The 7,056-nt window shown below is 34.5% G+C and overlaps 1 pseudogene; it reads left to right on the forward strand.

Annotated features, from left to right (window-relative positions):
- Positions 1–6,299, forward strand: part of LOC132162205 (protein argonaute 5-like) — a 14,383-nt pseudogene extending 8,084 nt beyond the window's left edge.
- Positions 6,300–7,056: the final 757 nt, after the last annotated feature.

A 7,056-nucleotide genomic window follows, 5' to 3' on the forward strand; every position in this document is an offset into this window, starting at 1 on the left:
AAAAAAATTAAATTTTTTTTAAAGTAAGTGCCACATGTCAACATTTGATTGGTCCACGTGGATTTCCGTTAAGTCAACTAATGGTCAACTGACATAAGGACTAGTTTGGTCTATTATCAAACCCTAGGGAGAAAAAAATAAAGCAATGAAATCCCGAGAGGGTATTTAGTATTTAACCCTTATAATAATGTAGATCTCTTTCCAAGACTTCTACTGTAAAACGATTTGCACGGACATTGGTTTTAGTTCCAAAGGTTCTATACCTGGGCATATATATAACCGCAATCCCAAATGGCCCTAAGACTAACAGCAATTAAGGGCAGGCAAATTCAATTTCATAAACTTAGTATTGTATTTCTCAAAAAAATATTGAGCAATTGACATTTATGTTTGTTTGCCATCATGAGTAAACCTATAGGAACAAAAGTTGGACAATAATCACTAAAAGACGAAGAAGAAGAAAAAAAAAAGAAAAAAAAAAAGATGAAAACACTAGAAAAATGCAGAGAGGAGACTCAGAGACACTAACAATATAAGATGGTAAGTGATATACTCATATAGGGGGAAGAGAGAGAAGAATAATAGTCACTCAACTTAACTCGTGAATTGGTTGTGTTATACTCTAGCTAGTGACTCTATGTTGTTACCGTGCACAATAATTGATAAACAATATAGAATCGAAAAGAGAGAGAGATTAAAAGAGAGAGTCGAAACACAGATTTAACGTGGTTCGGTAATTTGCCTACGTCCATAGAAAAGTAACTGTATTTTTACTCTTAATAATTTAGGGTTACATCATATGAGCCATCAATTCCAACACTATGTAACTTAAATACTCCTTATATTGAAGCTCAATTTTCACTCATGTTCGTGATTCTTCATTCTAGTAATCATAAAGCACCAAAATCATAGTTATAGTTAATTTGGATTAGGGCCATTGTACTTGCATCTTTCATTCAAAGTCATAATTAAATTATAAAGCACCAAATCTTATGGTAGCAAAAATAACCTTCAGATGATCTTCTTCAAAAAGATGTCGTGATACATCAAAATTAAAATGCTTTGCAATAAATTATGTAACAAAAATTGGTTCATAGAAAGCTGTATTTGATACATTTGTGATATGAGAATACAATGTCAAAAGCAAGATAATGTCAGTGTAGTTCTTATTGAAACAAGTTACTATACACGAATCCTTAAAAGAGAAGAGCGAAGAAATATCAATATGAAGGGAAAGTTGCTCCTGGGCTGGATGAAGAGGACTCTCTCCAGTAATCTACACCATTACCTAGCCCACCATGTTCGAACTTACGACCGAAAAGTGACATCCCCATAGCGGTGTAGATATAGTCGAACTTTGATCAAGTTAATACATGTAAGATAATAAGCGGATGTATATTTACTGCAACCTTATATATCTACGGGGCAATATTTGGGATCACCGACCCCGTGGCCGAAGACCTAAAGCTTGGTGATCCCAGCTGCCTTAAAATATTAGAAAGAAGAGGATAAGAACACTTGAGTACAACTACTTGAATAATAGTGATGTAGATCTTTTTTCAAGACTTCTACTCTATGTAAAAAAATTAAGGAAAAAAAAAAAAACAAACAAACAAAGAAAAAGAAAGAAAGAACATGAGAAAGAACACTTGAGTACAATTTCTCACATCATAGTAATGTAGATCTCTTTCCAAGATTTCAACTGCAAAACGATTTGCACGGACGCATCGAAGGAGGAGCAGTCTGAAAAGACAAAGCGATTCTATTTTTGCTAATTAAGTATTAGTTATATGGTTCGCAAATCCATCATTTGTGTGCATTATGGTGGGAGTACAGTTTTTTTTTTGGTCTTCACAGAATCATTTGTCGATACATGATATGTTTTGTTGTTCTAATTTAAATTGCTACAGGTTTCCATCATAACTATGATTACTTCAATGGAAGTCAGCAGATATATAATAAAGAAGCTAGTAGACTTGTACAAAGAGTCAGAATTGGGTAAGCTAAGTCATGCATATAATGGCCTGAAGAGACTCTATACGGCATGGCCATTGCCATTCGTGTCAAAGAATTTGATATCTTGATTGACGATGATTGTCCCTCCTAATCTAGTTTAGTGAGGTATTTATCTCTTTGGAATGTATATGTCTGTCCTTTTGGATTGTGTATGTCTGTTCAAGTTTATTTTTTCATTTTTCATTTTTCATTTTATCTGCGTAGGTTTTTTTATTGGCTAAATTCGGTGATCAAAATGGACGTTTCAAGAGCCAAATTTCATATTCAAGCAAGGCCGTTTGGATACTCCATGAAATCAGTTTTCTTGAGAGTGTCGTCTGCAAGCCGTCAGGACGCACCACATCAAAAGATCCAAATATGTGATTAGGACCCGAGTTTTGCCCTAGCACCGTCCAGACGACCATTGTCTCCGTCTAGACAGCCGTGTGAAAAACCGTGCTTTGGCCGTGTTTTACTTGCTCTGTCCGGATGGCCCTTGTCTCCATTCAGACGCCGCGTACCTGTTACAGTTTTAAATGAATGTAAACTATGTCCTAGGTCTAGGGATGAATTGGCTATTATAAATACATTTTTATAGAGAGAGAGAGACGTATGAATTTTCACCAGAGAGTTCGTGAGAGACTGTGCTTAGAGAGAAGATTTGTTATGAGCCAAGCTGTTCCTCCTAGAGGATCTTGTTAGTTTTATTGTGTACTTCAATTGAAAAGTCTATCGGAAGGATTCGGTAAAGGAGAATCACGTTGAAGAAGATTGTGAGCGAGGAGACGAGTTGGAGGCTTGTCAATCTTAGAGAGCCAAAGACTTGCAAAGGGTTGTAAGTGTTCCCCGTGTCTGTAATCTTTGAACATCTTTTGATAGTGATTTCCTGGGTTTGACTGCCCCTGAGAGGTTTTACTTTTAAAATGTTTTCTAAAATGTTTCCTCTTCGTCACCAAAATATATGTGTCTGCCTGCTTTATTGCTTTCCATATTTTGATGCTTGAATTGTTTATTGCTTCATATTATTAATTCCGCATAAACTGTGATAAACAAGTTTTTAGAGTAGATATACGTTTTTCAATCTGAATGCAACTTTTCTTCCCCCATTGTGCAAAAAAGAAATTAAGTTCGAAGTGACTATCAACTTCGCTTCTAAGCCCAACATTCATAATCTTCAACAATATTTGAGCAGTAGGCAGCTGGATTGTCCAAGAGAAACCATACGAGTTTTTAATGTGGTTCTTAGGGCGGCACTATTAGACAAGTAATTTACTTTTACCCTCTTAGAATTGTGTACATTTTTGTTATCATTTGACTCGTACTAGTCTTAGAATTGATATTTTAACTAAATATTTGTTGAGCCGAACGTGAGTGCTTAAAAGAACTTATAAATATACTTAATTAGTTAACTTTGTGATGTGCTTCAACAGTTCTCTTATGTGTATTAATTTCGTGAAAGTTCAACTATAGGTACACCGTTGTTGGGAGTTCATTTTTCTATCCTAAGTCCAGTGAGCTGGTTAATGGTGTAGATAACTGAAAAGGGCATCATCAGAGTCTTTGTCTATCCCAAATGGGACTTTCCCTTAATATTGGTATTTCTTTCCTCTTCTGTAGAGTAACTTTATTCTCTTGTCGCAGATGTGTCAGATGTGTCATCTTGGAATTTTTATTCTCATGTTGCAGATGTGTCATCTTGGGCTTGCTATGAACCAATTCTTGTGACCGACTTTGTTGCAAAACATTTTCATATTGATTTATCAATGCATTTGTCTAGTGAAGATCGTTTGAAGGTTGAAGCAGCACTGACAGGGGTCAAAGTAAAGTTGGCTCACAATGACTATTTAAGCTACAAAGTCATCGGGGTAACAACATAGCCAATTGGCAATTTATTGTGAGTACTTTGATTCTTTTCTCTCTTCCTTCCCCATATTTTTGGTATTTGTTTCTCTTTATTTTTTTCCCCTCTCTTTTGGTGATTATTGTCTAACTTTTGTCCCTATAGGTTTACTCATGATGTCCAGCAAACGGAAATGTCAGTTGTTCAATATTTTTCTCAAAAATATGGACATAAGGTTGAAAAATTGAATATGCTTGCCCTTGAAACTGGGACTAAAAACAAACCTCGTTATTTCCCTTTGGAGGTTGTCTTACTGCTGTAGACATTTTTTTCCCTTTATTTTGTGTCAGCAGTATGACAGCCTTTCAGACAGCCTTTCATCTATATTTTTGAAGGATTTTCTTTGTGTTACAGCTTTCTAAGATTACTCATGGACAGAGAGTATATAAGGGATTTGATAAAAGACTTACAGCAAGAAGTCAACCACCTCAAGAAAGGGAAAATACAATCAAGGTGGCATTTAGATGTTGTTAATTAAGTGATAAATTGTTCTTAGCTTGTTTGTATGAGTCCTAACTTCAACCAATATGGTTTCATTGAAATAAATTGAATGGAGACTTGCTTATGTCAATAATGTGGTAATGGATTGTTCTCTTTTGTACAAGATGGTTAGGCAACAAAATTTTGATGAGAAGCTTGTAACAGAAGAATTCAGAATTGAAGTGTCGAGAAAATAGTCATTGGTTGAAGTTAGAATTTTGCCATCTCCATCAGTAATTTTTCGGTCTCTGTTTGTTTGAGCTATTTAGGCAATCTTACGCTCAAATTTAATTTGTGACTTTCACTTTTGCAGCTTTTATATCATAATAATGAAAAGAAAGTACAAAGCATAGAACCTATAATGGGGAGGTGGAATATGACAAACAAGGTTGGTCTAATTTTGTAGTTGGTTGCTTGGTTTTGGCAAATTATGCGTGTCCCTTTTCACCTATCTACCAACAACTAGTAAATGACATTACAACTGTTTTGGAAGGTGGTTTTATTGCATCAGAAGTGATTTTTTTTTTTTTTTTTTTTGCAAACTCACTCTACTCACTAATATTTTAAGTTAGGCTATCCTTTGTGATGTTGATATTGCAGAAAATGATCGATGGCGGTCAAGTGGACTTTTGGACATGTCTAAACTTAGCTACACAAGTGAACAAAGATTATCCATCTATATTTTGTGGCCAACTTATCAATACGTGCAAGGAAAATGGAATGTCGTGACTTCATAATTAAATAATTACTTTTGATTGCATGACGCACAGATCCTATTTTAAATCTAAATAATTGACTTTGTGGATGCTTTTGAATATCTTGCCAGAACTTCAAACTAGACCCTTTGATTCCCATACGTTCAGCTGATTCTAGTCAAGTTAACGCGGTTCTCTGGGATATTCACAGGCAGTGTGTGAAAAAGTTTGAAATAATGGAACAGGCTGAAAAACGGCTTCAGCTATTGATAATTATTTTGCCTAATGTCAAAGGGTTGCATGGTGAGTAATTTAATTGGTATTCATATTTTGTGATAAGAATCAGTTTCTTTTGCTGAAAAGGTTACTTGCTGTTCAGAGGGAAAATCAAGTGAGTTCGTGAAACAAAACTTGGTATTATTTCTCAGTATTGTCAGCACAAGAAAGCATCAAGGCATGGTTATTTTGAAAGTGTTGTCCTCAAAATCAATGTGAAGGTTTGCTCTATTTGATTTATGATCGACTCTTTTAAAAATTTTGGGTTTTGAATTTTTGAACTGAGAATTAAAACCCTTTTTAGGTTGGGGGACGTAACACTGTGTTAGTTGATGCTATTCAAAAAAATATTTCTCTCATGACTGATAGAGCTACAATTATATTTGGTGTGGATGTGTTGCATCCAGGGATAAGAGATGGCTCTTCTTCTCCTTCAATAGTTGCGGTATGTTATGTAGTTTTCTTGTCCTTTTATAACTTAGTTGTATTAAATGGTTGAATCAATTGACTCAAGTAGTGGCTTCGATGGATTGGCCTGAGGTCACCAAGTACAGAGGAATTTTCTCTGTACAAGATCGTAATGTGAAAATTATCCAAGATCTCTTTATTGAATATGACGATCCTCAATAGGGCCTAGTTCAAGCAGGAATGATTAGATAGGAAGTTGACATGCATAATAATTTATTGCTTTAGTTGATTTTTTTTTTCACCCCATTATCTGTGTTCTATTTTCTTTGCAGGGAACTACTTAAAGCATTTAGAAGATCAACGAACCAAAAATCAGAAAGGATTATATTTTATCGGTAAAATTTGTTTTCAATCCTGAAAAGATTTTTTTTTTTTGATTCATTCTACTTGGCAGAGATAGTGTTGGTGAAAGTCAATTCAATCAACTTCTGCGTATGGAGATGACTGCAATTAGACAAGTTGAATTAGTTCTTTTGTATTTATGAATGAGTTGCTGCCAAAACATTTCATTTACTTAAAAATTAGGAGTATGTTATGTGTACAGGTCATGCAAGTAAAAACTATACATCATGTTTCTATGTGATTGAATTAGTTGTTTGTTGTTTCCTTATGTTGAGCATGGTTAGTCTAATGCAACTCTAATTCTCAAGACTTTCTTACAAGCTTGCGAGTTAATAGAAGAAGACTATCAATCTATTAACCACTTATTACTTTTGTGGTGGTGCAGAAAAGACATCATACACGATTCTTTCCTACAGAGAGGAACTGTAGTGGCAATGTTCTTCCAAATTCCCAAGTTTCAACTCCATGTGGTGATCAATTACATATATATAGGTTGGTGTTCTATATATATATATATATAGGACACCACTGATTTTGTGGAATCTCTATGTCTAGGTACTGTTGTAGACACCAAGATTTGCCATTCAATGGAATTTGACTTTTATTTTTGGGAAAATTACAGTTTACCCCCTAAAGTTGATAGCGTTTTTCAATTCGAACATTAAATTTTCAATTTTTGCAATCCACCCCCACAAAGTTCCAATTTTTTTCAATTCGACCAATATTATCCTAAAATCCCCATATTGCCCCTAATTTTTATTTTTTATGAAGGAAAAAAAAAAAAAAAAAAACAAATTTGGGGGTGCAAAAATGGTCAGATGGCCTAGCCACCTCGAATTTTTTTTTAATTTTTTTTATAGAAAATAAAAAAATAAAAATTAGGGGCAATATGGGAAACTT

This window comes from Corylus avellana, chromosome ca9 (assembly GCF_901000735.1).
Source record: "Corylus avellana chromosome ca9, CavTom2PMs-1.0".
NCBI lineage: Eukaryota > Viridiplantae > Streptophyta > Magnoliopsida > Fagales > Betulaceae > Corylus > Corylus avellana.